Genomic DNA, 19130 nt, shown 5'->3' with positions numbered 1-19130 from the left:
TCACCTCTTTATTGGCTTTTGAACGGTGAGCAGCCGGACCCCACTTTCGGTTACAGTTATAATTCTGACCATATATCTAATTCCAGCACTGTTCTTAAGATACCCATGGGTCTTAGTAGAATACTGCTTTAACTTCTCCAGACCATTTGGTTTAATTTAAACACTGCTACAAAATACGCATAAAGTTGTAAATGAGTTTTCTCTTTTAATGTGCCTGGAGTAAGCAGACACTAAGAATACACATTCTTCAAAATCCTTCTAAGGCATTGAAGATGCTTAACTAATATGCATCTAGGAATCAATGAACCCCAACCTAAAATCCTTATTTCTAAGACACATATTACAAACTCTTAGGTCAAATACCAGATACCTTGTAGGAGCTCAATAATTTTATTTGTAGAACAAATAAATCAGTCAAATAAATCAAGCCTTTTAGGGCACTGGTGTTTTGGTGTGCTTTTACTAGTGCCTTATGTATTCCATATAACCAATAAGTCTCATATAAGACATGAGCAAGATTAATCTGGCCGGAAATGTGGAAAGAAGGTAAATAATACCCCATGGTTGTCTGACTTGCTTGCCCCCTTTTCCATCCTAATGCATTTAAAAAGTTGTCAGTGACAAACAGTAAAAAAGGCCTGACAATTTTCTTGGCAGCTTCCAATTTAGAAAATATTTAGAGTACGCTGATGATAACTTACTCCCTGGGAATATTTTAAGCATTTTGGAGAGGAATTAACTTTTATAGAGATGGAGGTAATCATTGCTGAGTAAATAATTGCTGATATGCAATTAATCACCAGTTCTTTTGGGGAAAGCAAAAGAACTTAGACTATTCATTGTGCAATTCTATTTTTCATAATTATTTTTATTGTCCTTCTAATTTAATAAACTTCACCAGCATATTTCTTAGTATGACAGATACTTTCCTACAATATGTTGTAACTGGTGTCTGAAATTTTCAGTTATTATTTAAAAAAGTTTTTTTATCATAATTTCTTTACTTGTTTCTTGATCTTGATTTTTGAAGTGTTATTTCCTTTTTAGCAAACAGGAAATGATAATAATAATCCTTTAAAATTATACCTACATTTTAAGAGCTGGGTCTCCATTCCTGCCTACTCAAAACTCAAATAAAAACTTGATTTTAATATATAATCCACTTGTAGAGTCAACAAATTTTGATAGCTTTGCAATTTTGTCTACATATGAAATATGATAGAATGGCAAGTTAGTCCATTGTGTAGTGTTTATGAATTTATATATATTGTACTTGAAAACTATTTGCTTTTTCCAACTTTACTCTTACCTCTACATCCTAACTCAATGCCCCTACTTGCTTCCTCTTCACTTTTTTCCCACCTGCATTTCTCATCTTCAATACCTAGCTTGCTCTGCCCCATCTGAATATTTACTTAATATATGTTTATTGAATGTAACTACCACCTAATTATATTAGTAACAGATTAAGCTTCTGTATTGTGGGCTCCCATTTTGTATTATTGCAGTTAGGGGGACAAGAAATTAATGTATTTTAAGGGTTAAGAGCCATATAAAGTATCAATTGACAAGCATGGCCATAAAGAAAACATGAATTCACATCCCAGATTTGCCATTTATTTCCTGTATGATCCCCAGCAAATTTTTTAACATACCTGATCTTTCTTTTTCTAATCTGTAAAATGATGATTAAGGTAGTTTAATAGTTGTTGTTTAAATAAGACAATGTAAATAGCATGGTGCCCATGAAACATTATAATAAAAACGGGTGCTTATAACTATGATTTTGTCATTATTGTTTCACTTCTTTTAGTCTTAAAGACAATTTCATGTCTTATATTTCCCTATTTAAAACACAAAAAGCTCAGGGATGTTATTAATTAAAACTTTCTCTTTAGCTTTAATGACTGAGTGCAAATTCCCTGGGAGGATTTAAGGAAAAGGTGTGAAATTTAAGGAAGGTGTGACTTTTAATTCCCCTCTTCATTTGTGTTTTGAGGAACGTGGTCAACATATTTTTTGGTCATCACACAATGGGCAACATTGAGTTAGAGAGTGTTTAATACTATCTATTTCTGTCTGCATTTTTACCTCAACTATGAGTATTTGAGCTTAAATAGAGTAGGAGATTATTTTTGTGATTAATATACTTAATTTTAGTAAAAAGTTCAGGTGAGTTCTGTGCTCATCATTGAGAAATACATACTTAATTTTTTTTCAAGAGGAGGGAAAGAGTTGTTTTTTTATGAAAATATTTCCACCAGGTGATTATTTTTTGGGAGTGTAAATGACATATACAAATGATCTTCAACATGTACTTATTTACCTTTCCTAATTAATCAAACATTATATTGTTCTGTCTAGAAATAAAAAAGGCATCTAATCATGAATTTACTACACAAACTATAATAGTTAACATTGGTTGAAATTTTGAAATATAAGCCTCCATATATAATTAGCACTAAAACTGGGTTTTTGGGCACAAGTCTATTTTACTTCATAGTTCCTATAAGATATAATGCCTCTAAGTAAACTATACTAACTCTCATAAATTTATTTCCACTGATTGTTCAATCTTTGTTCAGAATTTTGCTCTTAGAGACATGAAAGAGAAAGAATTAGGAGGAATAAGTAGCTATAAATAAAGGGAAAGAAAGAGGGAAAGTTAATGTTGGACAGCCAAGTAAGCAAAAGGAGAGATTGAAAAAAATGTTCTAAAACCGATTTGTGTCCTATATACCTACACAAACATATGTGGCGTGTGCATGTGTGGTGTGTGTGTGTACGGGTATTTTTAAAATGCACTGTTGTGGAGCTTTAAAATATATGCTTATTTCTGCTACTTTCACATATGTGACTGAACCAAAGTTTCAACATTGACATTCCGTTTGTATTATGAGGGGAAGGGCATCTCAAAGACAAAAGCCCATCAGAGAATACAAATTGCTTCTAAGTCTTCAAAGTTCAAATGTAATAACCGTTTGCAAGAGCAGTTTAGGGGATATCAACGGGCATTGAGATTGCATTCACTTAAGGAGGACAGCAAAGGAAACCAGAGTTCTCACCACATCATGATTTATGGATTTGGCTGGAACACTTGTAATTACTTCCTTAGCACTAGAGGATGAGTACAGATGCATGAGCTCCACCAAGCTCGAATTCCTGGGAATACAGAGCACTTGATTCTTTTAGGCTGACAGTCTCAAAGGTATTATGGTAGCAAATAGTTCAAAATGTTATTTTGTACCTCAGGCCAGAATGGACAAAGCTGAATTAAGAAGGCTACTGCTTTTTCAACAAATTATTAGCCTTTCAAAATCTCTCTGATAAAATTTTTGGAAAAAAAAACATACTAATGAAATACATAATTTTACTGAGAATTTTTATCTGAACAAAGTAGCCGATTATATCTAAGTAAAAATTAATGTAATGATTGCAGAGATGTATAAAATAATCATAAGACTGGAATATTTCCACTTTAATACAAATAGTAATCATTATTTCTTTCTACTTGTGATGTCTACAGATGCAAATATTAAGAAATATCACCTTATTTACTTTCAAATGATGTATCAATTTTATTTTCATTTTCTGTCCAGCTAAAATAAATAGTTAAATCTGGAGAGTGCAGAGGTCAGTTTAACATACAAAGAACTAGGAATTTATTACCTACTGACCTCTTATTTCAACCATCATAAGTAATTTACCTATGGCTAACTTCTGTTTTAAAACAATAAAACATGATGGAAATGTACATAGTGAGTTAAGCTTTCTTGCCAAGGAGTAAATAAGATATTTGAAATTTAAAAATTGCCCCATTTAGTCTCTTTAATGTACAAGAGAAGTAAAGGTAAAATGAATAATAATGACAAGATCTTATGAATAAAAAACTGAAATTAAGAATACTCAGTGAGGGGCTTCCCTGGTGGTGCAGTGGTTGAGAGTCCACCTGCCAATGCAGGGGACACGGGTTCGAGCCCTGGTCTGGGAAGATCCCACTTGCCGCGGAGCAACTGGGCCCGTGAGCCACAACTGCTGAGCCTGCGCGTCTGGAGCCTGTGCTCCGCAACAAGAGAGGCCGCGATAGTGAGAGGCCCGCGCACCGCGATGAAGAGTGGCCCCCGCTCGCTGCAGCTACAGAAAGCCCTCGCACACAAACGAAGACCCAACACAGCCAAAAATAAATAAATAAATAAATAAATAAATAAATAAATAAATAAATAAATAAATAAATAAGAATACTCAATGTATAAATGCCAATTACATAAAAAAGCCATTCTTTTCTCCTGACTACTTAATTGAAACCAGGACTGTTTTATATCCGTGATGGCACTGCTATTATGACTTTGTTTTTTCCCCTTCCTGTATAAATCCTTGCCGCTGTGTTCAGTTCAACAGAGAGTTGGTTTGTTCATTGGAATTCAAATCCACCTCAATTTCTGAGCTCTTTTCCACTTTGCATATATATATATATAATTCATATATGGATCATTTATATAACTCACATATGGATACATATATTATATTTTTATATAAATATATCAATTTTATATTATACATAATGTAAATTTATTACAAAATATTGAATTTATCATATATAAATTTAAGATGAGATATATGCTCCAGGCTATGCATATTCATTCTAGTTATTTAAAATAATTAAGAATTTATCCTATATCAGAAATATATCAAAAATAATTTTAACAGCATTCAATTAACTGGGTTAGAAAGGAGGCAATGAGATGAATTAGGAGTATGGGATTGACATATATACACTTATATGTATAAAATAAATAACTAATAAGAACCTGCTGTATAAAAAAAATAAAATTCAAAAAAAAAGAAAAGAGGCAAGATGCTTTACACAGCTTGTCATAAATAGTAATTACTGATTCCTTGTAAGGTAGAGATCTTTCTTATACTTTAATGGAAATACTTTAATGGCCCCAATACTATAACTTAATCAATGTTCCACAGATAATAATGATAGAGTATATTCATGTGACTAGAAAATTTGTTTCTTCCTATACCATTTTGCCTTTCATATAAATATCTATATGAGAAAAGTTATATTGAGCTTGAAAAGGGAATTTTGGTTTTCATTATAGAAGCAATAATCTTGAAATTAATAAAAATTCCATTCAAAATAACTTCCCCCCAAAAACCACTTAAGAATATACTAACCAAAAATTATAAATATTTTGCACTGAAACTTACAAAATATTGCTGAAATTTTAAAAAATCTAAATAAATGGAGAGCTATTTCAGACATATGTATGGAAGACTCAGTACTTTAGATCTCAGTTTTCCTCAAATTGATCTATAAATTCATACAATCTCTATCATATTCCCCATACAGGTCTTTGTAGTAATTAACAAGCTTATCCTAAAATTTACACGGAAACGCAGAGCATCTAATATATACTAAAATATTTTGAAAAAGAAAATAGGAAGAAAGTAGGAAGACTTACACTTCCCAGTTTCAAAATTTACTATAAGCTATTGTCATATCAAGACAATATGTTACTGGGGTAAGGATAGATATGTAGATCAATGTAACAGAACTGACAGTTGAGAAACAAATCCTTATGTGTATGATCAGTTGATTGTTGACAAGGATATCAAGGCAAATCAATGGAGAAAGAATAGTCTCTTCATCAAATAGTGTCGGAACAACTGAATATCCATGTAAAAAAGAATAAATTTATACCTAAGACCCCTCAACCTACACTATACCTCCAAAATATACTCAAAATGGATAGTAGAGATAAATGTAGGAGCTCAAACTATAAATCTTCTAGAAGAAAACACACGCAAAAATATTTAAGACATTGTGCTAGGCAAAGAGTTCTTAGATATCGTATACAAAGTAGAATCCATAAAATAACAATCGCAAAAACAAAGATAAATTGGACTTCATCAATAGTAAAACTTTTTTGTGCTTCAAAAGATATGAATAATAAAAATTAAAAGATAAAGCACAGAGTGGGAGAAAATATGTGTAAATCATACCTGAGAAAGGGATTATTATATTCAGCATATAAAAAAAGAACTCTTACAACTTAATCAGAAGACAGATATAAAATTAAAAATGGGTGAAATATTTAAGTAGACATTTCTCTAAAAAGTATATTAAAATGGCTACTAAGCACAGGAAAAGAGAGTCAGCAGCATTAGTCATCAGGAAAAATGCAAAATAAAACCACAGTGAGATATTACTTCATACTTCCTAGAATGGCTTTAATCAAAGAAAAAAAATAACAAGTGTAGGCAAGGATGTAGAGAAATAAGAACCCTCATACACTGATAGAGGACACATAAAGAGATATAGACCTTTGGGAAAAGTTAGCAGTTTCTAAAGTTAAACATAAACACCATATGTAGTACTAATTCTACTCTTAGGTTTTTACTCAAGAAAAATTAAAAAGACTTGTATTGTATGTAACTGTTCATAGCAGCAGTATTCATGACAGCTAAAAAGTGGAAAGAATCCAAATCAGTTAGTGAATGGACAAAAATATAGTGTATCCATACAATGGAACCACTGTTCAGCAATTAAAAAAAACAGACTACAGTTTGGACCTCAGAAACCTTATGTTAGACACAGAGACTATATATTTTATTACTTCATTTATGTGAAATATCCCTAAAAGAAAAATCTACAGCATCTGAATCCAGATTAGTGGGAACTGGGGATGGAAACTGGGATTCACTAGAATTGTGCATGAGGTATCTTTTGGAGTGATTGAAATGTTCTAATATCAGACTGTGGTGATGGTGGCAAAACATTGTAAATATACTAAAAGTCACTAAAATATACACTTAATTTATGGGATGTAAATTATACCTCAACAAAATTGTTTGAAAAAGCCAAACGTTTATGGGCTCAAAATTTTAGGAGGCTAACTGACTTTTTAAAAAATTCTGTTATGTTACTCTAAGCAAGATTTAAAAATTCAAAGGCAGCAAATAAAAAGACTGATGGACTTGACTATCTGAAATTAAATAAAACTTTATTTACAAAGGATGCCTTAAACTAAGTTAAAAGTTGAGTGGTAGACAAGAGAAATGAATTCCAGGCCATCTAAGAGCCAGGTTGATGTAAAGTGGATAAAGTGGACAGACAAGTCGGGTACAGAATGGATTGAAGAGGCGAGGGCAGCAACAGGAGGCCCTCAAGTGTGGACACTGCAGTAGTCCTGGTGAGCGATGCTGATGGTCTGTGCTACTTTGGTAAATAGAGAATCACGGGAAAGTGAGTGAGTTAATAATACCTATTTATGTGGCACCTGAAAGAATGAAAAGAGAAAGAATAAATTCTATACGTCTGGTTTGAACACTGGTATACTACGGTGCTGTTTACTAGGATTGTGAGAAGAGACTTGAGGAAGAAGATAAATAATTCTGCTTTTGTAATATCATTTGGCAACATCTGTGTTTATTATCTTTTTTTCTGCACTATGTTTGCTGCCTCTTTGAATCTGTTGTGCTAGGTCTCCTCTAAGCCTAAAAACTTTCTTCCCCATTTTCCTATGTCTATCTCTTTCTGGTCATAAAATTCTTAGTTATGATGTCAGTTTCTTGGAACAAGCTCACTTTTCATCAAAACTTACTTAGTCAACATTGAAGTTCAAATATCCTTTTAACAATTCGATATTACTAATATATTTGATTACTTTCTAGATGTCCTCAGATCAACTTTCACCAAGCAGATATTTACTGGGTCCCACACCATATAATGCACATGGGTGCATGTAATGAACCCACTCCATACAATGGCTCAGTGACTCAAGACCTCAAAATCTAGTAAGTAGAACCAATCAGATAAAAGGAGTGGAATATTATTGTTGGTGTGAGAGGTGTACTGCATTCAGTACATTCACACAAAATCCCAACACACAAACAAGCAAACATGTTTTCCATTTAATAGAGATATATTCCCCATAATGCTGAGGGGATTATTAGGCTTTTTGGATTCTCATTGCAACAACCATGATGATCTTTTAAAGATATTCATTCATGTCATTTCATTGCCTAAAACCTTGGGAGAGTTCCAGTATACATAGAATAAAGCAAATTCCCTAAATTGAATTACAAAGTTTTACAAGATTTGGACCTGCCAACACTTTTCATTTCCTAACATTCCTTCTCTAGCTTTTTGTGTTAAGGATATTTATGAACCTATTTTCCTTTGTCTTAGAAATTTCACCTAGAAAACTATCTCACAGAAATAAAAGCCTGTAGTAAGAAAATATGAATGTTTACTACTGAAATATCTGCTCTATTGAAGTGATGGAAACCACCTTAATGTCCATTGATAGTGGACTAGTAGATTAATTATGATAATTTATATTATGTTATTATGAATTATCTCCATATGCAGTGAAAATTCAAGTTACAGTACCATTATATAAAATAAATTGGTTTGGAAATAACCATTAACAACCAACAACAAAATCACCAAAGAAAATGCTATGTATGTTTATAAGTTTCTCTAAACATAAAAAAGTAAAAAGTTGATAGGCTACACATTGAGTTTCTATCATTGGTTACATAACAAGAAGTGGACTTGTGTAGTAAGAGAATATTAAATTTGTATATGTCTATATTTTGATAGATTATAACAAGCAAGCTTTGCTTTTTTTAAATTTGGAGAATAATGTAATAAATAGAAAAAAAAATCTTTCTCTAGCCCTTGAGTTCAAGACTGAGAAAGAAACAAATGCAAGGAAATTTAAAGAATAAAAGTCATATTCATTCGAAGATTTGTTTCTTGATGAAGCATATTTTACGTGTTTCCATATAGAGAGACCTAATACATTGTGATTGTATTCAATTATTCTAACTAGTTCTTGCTTTTTATTTAGTTATTTTAAAATTAAAGAAAAAAACAAAACATTTTCCCTTTGTGCTTGAACTGTAAAGAAGTTTTGAGTAGGGGAAAAAAATAAGCTAAGCTAACATACCTGCATGTGTCAATGTGATTGAAAGACTTCTTATCGGTTGTAGAAATGTAGTCATTAAAGGTGTAGAAAAAAAACAATGACTCTTCTCGTTCACTGTTGTTTCTGGAGAGTGATCAAATTGTACTGGGTTGCCTAGAGAGGCTGAAGGAAGAAACTGTTAACATTTGGATGTATTATTATACAATTCTGTATATACGGATTTATAAATATATAAAAATATATATGTACATGTTTACATATATTGTAAATATGTAAATAGTGCAATATGTAATAGCTCTCAATATACATACACATAAGATACTATAAAAAATCAATAAACAGAAACCTCAAATATAGTCGAGAGACCAGAAGGGGGAGTTCTCACACCCTGAGACCATAGCAGAGCCCAACAGGAGGAAGAAAGGCTCCTCTTCATTCCTGTCAAGGACTCAGCCAGTGAAGGGCCATGGACTCTTTGTTGCCCTGTCAACTTCCTTTTCCCCTCTGTAAAAGCGTTCTCTTTCTCTTGCCATGTGGGTACTCGCACTGCACTAGGTTCACCGTGATTGCAGACCCAGAGTTGCAATTCGGTGCTGATACAGAGTAAACTCATCTTTGCTGGAGAAATAAGTGGCAGTCCATTTGTTACAGGTCAACAACACTCCTGTTTTTTTCTAACATTTATATCAAAATATCTACTTTAAATCATTAGCATTTTTTAAATAAGTGAATATCAAAATTGTTACATTTGGTTATTTCTGAGGTTAATAGCTTAGTTTACTTTGGTTATTTCTGAGATTGTTTTATAGCTGAGTTTACCGTTGGTGTTAGTGTCGTTGTTGCGTGTGCGTGTGTGTGTGTATGAAATTTTCAACAGTGCCTGGACACATTTTGTCTGCATGTACTGTCATCTTTATCAATTACATTAGTATTATATTATTTAGGTTCTTTATGTCCTTTTGTTGTGTCTTGTATATCTATAAGAAACAGAAAAAAAATGAGTTTTCTTCAAGTTCTTTGTAAAAATTTAAAATTTTATTTCTTTATATGTATAGTAAGATGAAAAATTTTTAAAACTCCTATGAAAGAGATATTCCACATTTTTATATTATTACAAGGTGGCTTTGTTGGTAGACTAACTTAAATGTATTACAGATGATGCACTTCTTGCCAAAACTTGTAGTCCCTATGAAATAAATACGCATTAATGCTACATGCTAAACAAGAAGCTGAAAGAATAAAGCTCATTAACTAAGCTGAGGGGAGGAAGGGAGATAAACCTCATATTTGCACCACTTGCTTTCATTCTTTTCTCTTGTCTCTCATCTCGAGTTGGAAGAATCTGATGATGTTGCTCTCTTCCTCACAGTGGATGTGGATGGATATGGATGTTCTGTTGCTCTCAAGCCAGACGGTCAAATATCATCATGAGAGTTAGCAGAACGTAAACCACTGGAGCTGAGCTTTAAGAATTGTAGTTTGTGTTATTTTCCCAGTTTCCAGCAGAGCATGGCCGGTTTTTCACAGTCCATTTCCCAGGACTATTACCACAGAACTAGGTAATTGGACTTCGGGATTGAATAAGTATCATGTTCTCTAATTCAATATCTATTTAAGGTGGGAATTTTTTTAATAATACTGAAAAACAAAATATTCATATGATATATAATTTTGAACATCTATTAGCCCTTATTTTGTGTTTAAGAAATAATGTTTTGGTTCTTTGAATTGTTGGTGAAAAATAAGCTTCTCTTTCCCTTGCTTCCTGTCCTTGTGTTTCTCTCTCTCTGTAAATTGTGGCATGAAGAGAGATGAGATGGGGAAAGGTGTAAATCCAAGATTGCTTTTATTCCCACTCATGCCATAATTCTTAGATTACCATAGTGCCCTAAAAAAATCCTATCACATACACATACACACACAATATTCAGATTATATATGTTTGTGTGACATAAATGTTTAAATAAATTAATTATGTATGTTGTTATATACATATATAAGTATAATGTTATAAATATATACTGTAACTATATATAACTGATTCACTGAATTATTAAAATATATACATATTAATTTTTCTTTGTTGTTCTGTTTCCAATATATTCTTCAATTTATTAAATTTTTATTATTTTCTTTATTGATTTAAATTATCTGCCAGCTATATTAAAATCAATAAAAGACATATTTCATAAACAAACTGATATTTTGGCTTCAGGTTTAGGAGGAAATTAATGTTCTTGTTTTTTCTCTGCCTCTGACTCTAGATTTTTCCAGATATTCTAATTAACTCCTGGTTATAGATCTACTATACTATTATAATACTATTGTTGCACCAAATAAATATTTCCCAAATATTTTGATTTAGTGTTAAATTTGTAACTTTGTTCACAAATCATTTCCATCTATTCCATCTATATAATGAATGGATTGCAAAGTTTACAAACAACATAATTTTCCCATTCTTGAATTCTTGATTTTAAGTCACCTTCCATTTCACTGGACTAAATCTTTAAGTAGATTTTCAAGAAGAGAATGTGGGACATTACATAATTAAGCATATTTTTATGTTGTCTTTTCTTTGACATAAAAAACAATTTGTCTATATAGCTTAAAGCTACAAATATTTTTCCAAGATATTTTAGTCAATGATTATTTGTTATCTACTGTTTAATATTCTATAGATATAATTTAAGATATGCTAAATTTTATAAGAATCTTCTATTGTTTGCTTATTTTCTTCAATGCTTTCTGATATTTTTGTTTTTACTCTTGAAATTAATCTTTATTTCCCATTATATTCTCCTAGTAATCTTCTATATAGTGCTGTTCATTACTTTTGCAGAAATGTAGTGAAAAAATGCATACCTTTGAAAGTAAGCAACCACAGAATTGAAATTCAAAAATTCACAAAACAGTATACTGTGTCTAATGATATCTAGAAGACAGGCCTCAGAAATAATGAAAACGGTAAGAAGTAAAGAGCATAGAAAGACAAAAGGCATCGGGATGATTTACAAAAAACAAACAAATAAACAGAATGAAGTGCATTATAGATAAATGGAGGGAAGGTTGAGAGAAAAATATCTGAGTTCAGCAAATTTAAAGTTTACATTTACATTTTAAGTACCAATACTGATATTAACCATTATTTGAGCATTATACCAATTACTATGCACTATATACAAGTTGCATGTAATACATTATCTAGTTCAATCCTCCTAGCACATGGCATTTGTAGGGCATTTCTATTGTACCTTATTATCTATTACCTGAGTACCCAGTGTCATGATTGTGGAAGACAAGGAAAGACTGAGGAGGTGTACCAGATTGGCCAAACCTATGGTTTCATGACAATTAAATACTAAGTGGGATCCTGAATTGAATCTTTGAATAGTAAAAGGACATTAGTGAAAAAAACTGGTGAGCCCGAATGAAGCCTGCAGTTTAGTTAATAACACTGTAACTTTATTAATTCCTCAGTTGAGATGACTGCACTGTAGTTACTTAAGATTTTAATATTAAAGGAAACTGGTTGTAGTGTATCCAGAATTCTCTAAACTATTTTTGCAATACTCTGTTAAGTCTCAAATTTAAAAATGTATTATGAAAACATCAACAGAGATTTTATTATCCACTTGGTCAGTGATTTTCAACCTCTATTACTCTAACCTCTCATGTTTCATAAATGAATTTAGTAAGAATCAGTCTTTGCTATTATGTCTACTTTCTATGTGGTATGATTTACATTAGAGTTGCAATCCTGGTCTTTCTCTTTACATTTGACATATTAGGGGGTGGAAACCGGGCCTGAATAACTCAGTCTTTCTCTTCCCTTTTTACCTTTGTGTACCAATTATCCTCAATAAGTATTCACTTTACACTGTTTCTTATTCTGTAATATTTATGTGGCATGCCCTATATGAAGAGGCCTGAGGTGACCTAGTGCTGCCTGGGATAGAATGAATAAGCTTTCTATTATGGGGTTCACACCAGCATAATAATAATAATGATAATAACAAGAATAATGAGAGCCCAAGTTTCTGCTGTGCTTCTAAGTCAATTTCTCCTCTAACAACCTTTTCAATAATAAACAAGATTATATGATCTCTATTGCTATTCCTTTAGCTCTCCCAACTGATTGCAAATTCAGGCTAGGGAAAAATAAACTAGTCTTACTGAAGACCCAATACAGCATAATAGTATAGAGAGTGGGCCCTGGAGATATATTTCCCAGCTTCTAATCCTAGCTCTGTCTCTTATAGAGAATGTGACTTTAAACAAATCATATCACTTCAAATTTTTTTTGTACACTGTGATAATTTTTCTTATAGAGTTTTGTTAGGATTAAATCTATCTTTCTTTATATCTATCTATCTATCTAATCTATCATCTATCTATCCATCCATCTACCACAAAGGATACATGGAAAGCACTGTATAAATCTTTGTTATCAGTATTTATTGAGCTTCCAAAGCCCCAATGTAAGGCCAGGGTGTTAAGGAACGTCTCTCTATTTTCTCTGCTGAGATTCCATATATATTTTATAAAGGAATGCATTATTTAAATAGACAAATGCATTGATAGATAACTAATTAATAACATTTCCATTGTACAACTATCTAAATTCTCTCTTTGACAAAATTGAGCCAGGAAGAAAATATATATGTTGTCCAATGTCACATAATTCATGGAACAACTACTAGGATTTAGGTTTCCTGATTCTACAGATAGAAAGACATTATTATAACTTAGGATAAATGAAACATTAGCATAGTGATGAAGAGCTCAGGACCCAGACATCTTGGGTTGAAACCTTGTTCTGATAGACAGATGTGTGATATCTTTGGCTTCCTGTGCCTCAGTTTTCTCTTTTGTAGAATGTATAATCATATCTAGCTTGTATCTGTAAATGTACATGTGTGTGTGTAATATAGTGAGAGAGAGAATTTGTGTGTATATGTATATATATATGTGTGTGTGTACACAAGTATATATATGTATATTTATGAACATACATATGCTTGTGTGTTTGTATCTGTGTATGTATGTATATCATATTGCCTGGGAAGAATAATTTATTTATGCTAGGATAGAAAAATTAGAAATATAACCAAATATTTTTGAAGCAGAAATAATTATAAAACTTCTTTATTCTGATTATAAGTACAGTACTCTTGATGTTTCAAATAATATCACACTGTTTATGAAGATTAAGCAGAACTGAGTTATTTATATGGATAATACCTCCCCTGACTAATCATTATAAATGAATCCAATTACTGCTATGGGATATGTTGTAATCAAATTGGATTTAAATGTTTATAGTTAACATCTACTTACATAGTTAGGTCCACTGAGGAATGTGTATCTCAATACCTATAATACTTCTTGAAATGGAGTTGCCTAATGAAGTCTTTACGAAGTTCACATAATTACTAGTTGGAAGCACAGTATAAATTTTCTAATGACTTTTCAGTCATAACTTAAAGTGATAGAAATATGACACTGAAATGGATATACTGTCAGGGTATGTTCTGATGACTCAGTTATTTCCAGGAGATTATGACACTGATGGTTTTTAATCATTTTGTTAAAAGGGAGAAAAAAGAAAACCTTTCTCTTTCACCTTGACTATGAAATTGTGATTAAAAACTGATTATCTAACTATGACCACAGAATCAATCATTTCTTAACACATGCTCTCAGGAAAAATTAAATTAACATTGAAAAAGAGAAATATGAAAATAGCTTGACAATTACTGTCCGACAGAAAAGATCTGGAGGCCATGCCAGGTTTTTTGTCCTTTAGTCTCATGTGTGCTAGGACACATATAATGTAATTATGATTGCTGAATAATGAGGATAATGCTTGTCTGTTAGTGTAACACTTGTCTGCTGCTTAAACAAATAATCTAAAATCTCGGTGGCATAAACAGCTTGCTTATTTCTTGTTATATATTTCCTGGAGAGGTCCCTGCCAAGTGGAAACTCAAGAGGGTTTGCTTCTTTAATTGTGTGGCTATTACCATACACTAGTCCTTCCTTTAAGTCCATGAAGCCTGAGGATAAAGAAAGAGCCCGTGGTTTCTAGGGAGGTTTTAGAGATGAGGGCTACATTTAACTGCATTTGGGGTACAAGCCTCTACCCATATCTAAATGGCTAGAATTAATGTCTCCCTCTCTTGCAGTGAGGCTGGAAAAATGCAGTCTCCCCACACTTCCTGTGAAAGCTTCCTATAAGCCAAATTGAACAAATGGGATCGATGGGGGTCTAGTACTCTTTACCTCATTGTACAATAAGTGCCTGACATATTTTTTCATCACTTATTACTCTATTAAGGTATATTTGAAGGTGTGTCCATCTATCAAAGTCCTATATTCTCATGCCAGTATATTTTATTTTTCTTAAGTAGATATATGTATTTTTTAATGTATAAGTGAGAGAATTAGGATTTACAATCTCAGCAAACCCAGTTTGTCCCTGGTTCAAGACCTTATATTTGTTTCTGTTGTCGGTGTCATCTCAGCCCTCAGTAATAAGTCCTTATTTTTCCCTATGAATCTCGAGAATCTTCTGAAACTTTTATCTTCAATAACATTTTTTTACTTAGCCAGTCCTTCTGGCATCACTTTTTTTTAAAAAATAAATTTATTTATTTACCTATTTTTGGCTGCATTGGGTCTTTGTTGCTGTGCATGGGCTTTCTCTAGTTGCGGCGAGCAGGGGCTACTCTTCGTTGCGGTGCACAGGCTTCTCATTGTGGTGGCTTCTCTTGTTGTGGAGCACAGGCTCTAGGCACACGGGCTCAGTAGCTGTGGCTCGTGGGCTCTAGAGCGCAGGCTCAGTAGCTGTGGCGCAGGGGCTTAGTTGCTCCGTGGCATGTGGTATCTTCCCACACCAGGGCTCAAACCCGTGTCTCCTGCATTGCCAGGCGGATTCTTAACCACTGCTGGCATCACTTATTTTGATGGCACTTAAGAAAAAATATTTCGCTTCTTAGAAAAAGAAAAACTAGATTTGTATTGTTCCTGGTTTTTAGTGTTTCCATTAGAACCTTCTCTAATAATTAGAGTGAAAATGGAATTATGCCAAAATATTTAAAATATTTCAATTTTTTTCTTTTCCCACAACTTATATGTGCTTTTAAAGTAATTAATTCTCTGTTATAAAACATTTTAATTGTAGAATGCTTTTTATTAGACAGAGAGTAATTTTCTTCAGTTAAAAAATAGGTAATAGTAGTTGCCATATTTTTCATTTCTCTACAAGAAACTTTTAACCTGAGGTTTTGACAAGAGGTTATTAGATAACAACTACTTTTCAGGTACTTCACATTGATTCATTGTACTTCAAATAAAACATTTGCTGAGAAAACGGTTCTTGTGAAAGAGATTTAAAATTATATTACATCACTCAGAAAGCAACTTGGTATGAGCATTTGGAAACTGTATGCATTTGCTCCTTTCTATCCAATAATGAGTCCCCAGAGAACTCTTCAAGAGTTTATCAAATTTAGTATTAATGGTAGCCAGGAGGAAAGTTTTATAAGCGCTATAGAAGAATGTTCCATGATTATAAGTAAACCATTTTTTTTGCAATGTACACAAAATATCTTCATATTTCTCTACTGACAGTAAAAAACAGAGTTTGCTTCTTTCACCAAGGAATAGAAGTTTTTATCTGTGTGTGTGTGCTGCCTTTGTTGTTGTATTTGTGTTCTTCTTTTATATTGCAATCAAGATGTAATTCAGTTCTTAGCATCCCTTTCTGAATTTTTGAATACTTCAGTTAATATTTTCCTTCATTTATTATAACTTTACTTCTTCCCTGACTCTGTATTTGATTGTTTCAAGCAAAATAGCAATATAAAGGAGATTGACTCAAAAGGATTCTTGTATAAAAATATAAATGATGGAAATATTCTACAGGGAAGTAGAATAATTGACCCAAGATCCAGAGATGCCAAGTGTGAATTCATTGTCCATTCTCAGGAACTCCATAGCAGTTTCCATGTCATTTGAAACAGGACTGGGTCCTTAGTATGAAGATCTATCACGTATGATGTACTTCAACCTCTCATTCACTCAGCAAGCATCTAACCTCTTATGCAACACAGCACAAAGTCGAGTGCAAAATTCTGGGAATTTTATTCTTAAGAAGCAGTCTCAGACACAAACATCACACTCTTAGATTTTAATCTGGAAGACTAAAGTCCAAGATAAAAGAAGAAAAAGAGGAATTTGGAAAAGTGGAAACTTTTGTGGGAAAGGAAAATAGATGATTGTATCCAAAATGAGGAATCCCAGTGGGGAGGTCTCTAACCAGAATAAAGATGATTTTCAATGACATTGCAAAATGTCACCATATCCTGGCAGATGAATGTTTTGTGGTGTCAGATTATAAAATACTTTTCTCATCCAGGAGTGGGTGGTCAGAGGGACTATAAAACTTTGCAAGATACAAGGATAGATAAAACCTGTGTTCATCAGATGTGCTATCTATTTTCATTTTTTGTCAAATGACAAATGATCAAAGAAGTAAAATAATTAATTGAACAGTGTCTGTGTCTTAGCTTGGGGATCAGGCCTCTATGCAACTGACAAATGGCTTAAGATATATGGACCACATACTTGAATAAAATATGATTTTACTCAAATATCTCAAAAAAGATTCCAAAATGTAGATGTCCGAGCTACTAATTAAACCCCAGGGACCAAAGATTTTGAAATTAGTGACTTCGCCCACGTTTGAGTACATGAATAAGAGTTTAGGCAAGAGCAATTGAAGCAGCCTTAAAGTCCCAACTTCCCATCCATCCAGGTTTATTAAGCACCTACTATATACCCAGAAGTTGTAGTAGGTACTGCAGAAGTCAAAGAGATTCCTGTTTTCAAGGAACTCATGGCCCAAAATGTGAAGTCAGACTTGTAAACACATAAGTGCAGTAAATTATTACTAGCAAGATGCTATAAACCAATATCAAGAGCTCTTTATAAAGAAGAGAATGATGATTTCTACCTGGGGAGCAGATGGGTAGGGGAAAATTCTTAGAGTTCGATGCTACTTTATTTAATATTTTTCTTTACCTGCATTTATCAATAAGGTGAACAAATTTTCACATAGAATAGCACACTCATTTCAATTTATGGGGGATAGCTTCTCACATGTATATTTCTTCATTTAGCAAATGTTTACTGAAAACCTACTTTGTGAGTCATGGGATATGTATATTGGGATCTGGAAATTGTTAAAACATGTTTCTGATTTCAATTGCTCAAGATTTTAAGAGAAAATACAGTATTTCTGTATTTTAACAGAAAATACAGAAAATATACTGCAGTTTTTAGAACATATTAATGACACATCCTCACTTAAAGGCATCCCATTTTGAATATTCTTTCTACACAGCCCCAAAGGACCCCTGAATTTGGCAACATACAGCAAGAGTATGCAGAGTGTGTGAATTCTGGGGTCTATGCCCTTGAGAGTGAAGGTCCAGTGCTAGAAATGGGCAAAGTGTTCTGATACGCTTATTGGACCATTGTCAAAGTGGAAGATGCACAGGTAATGTAAGAAGAGGCTTCTATTGCAGTGCTATTGAATTCAGGGTGTTTTTTTTTTTTTTTTCTTTATCCTATTTTTAGTTTTCTTTCTGTGTCTGCCTTTTTCACACAAGAGTGATTTAGCTGGGATGAGTTTGCCAGCACTCTTCCCAATGGAAAACAGATATAACTTCTCAGTTAATAGCACAAATACAGTCCTGTCTCACCAACTGAGTAGAGGAAAAGACTTAGTGAATTTCTTCACGTATTTCACTTATTCATCAATAAATTGGACCATATGAAACTATATATATATAGATTTAATGATTAAAGGAAAAGTTTCGAAGATGATGAACTCCAAACAGGACTATACAGTACAGTCTTTTCTTAATAATGTGTATTTCCAAATATGTTACTGTAGAGTCTATACAGCTGCTTGTATAGAAGTTCTGCTTACTGTTTATAAGGAATGCTATTTTAAGGAGACATTAAGGCCATGACATAAAGTCCTGAAATTTAAATAGATTAAAATTTGTGTGCACTTAAGTGAAGGTTAAACAAAAATGTTTATATGGTAAGGGTACAAGAAATGTCATGTACAATGTGGAATTATTACCTGTTGACTGATTCTGAAAAAATAAA

Source organism: Balaenoptera physalus, assembly GCF_965194825.1.
Source record: "Balaenoptera physalus genome assembly, chromosome: 4".
Classification (NCBI taxonomy): domain Eukaryota; kingdom Metazoa; phylum Chordata; class Mammalia; order Artiodactyla; family Balaenopteridae; genus Balaenoptera; species Balaenoptera physalus.
Note: the sequence above shows the minus strand (reverse complement) of the source record.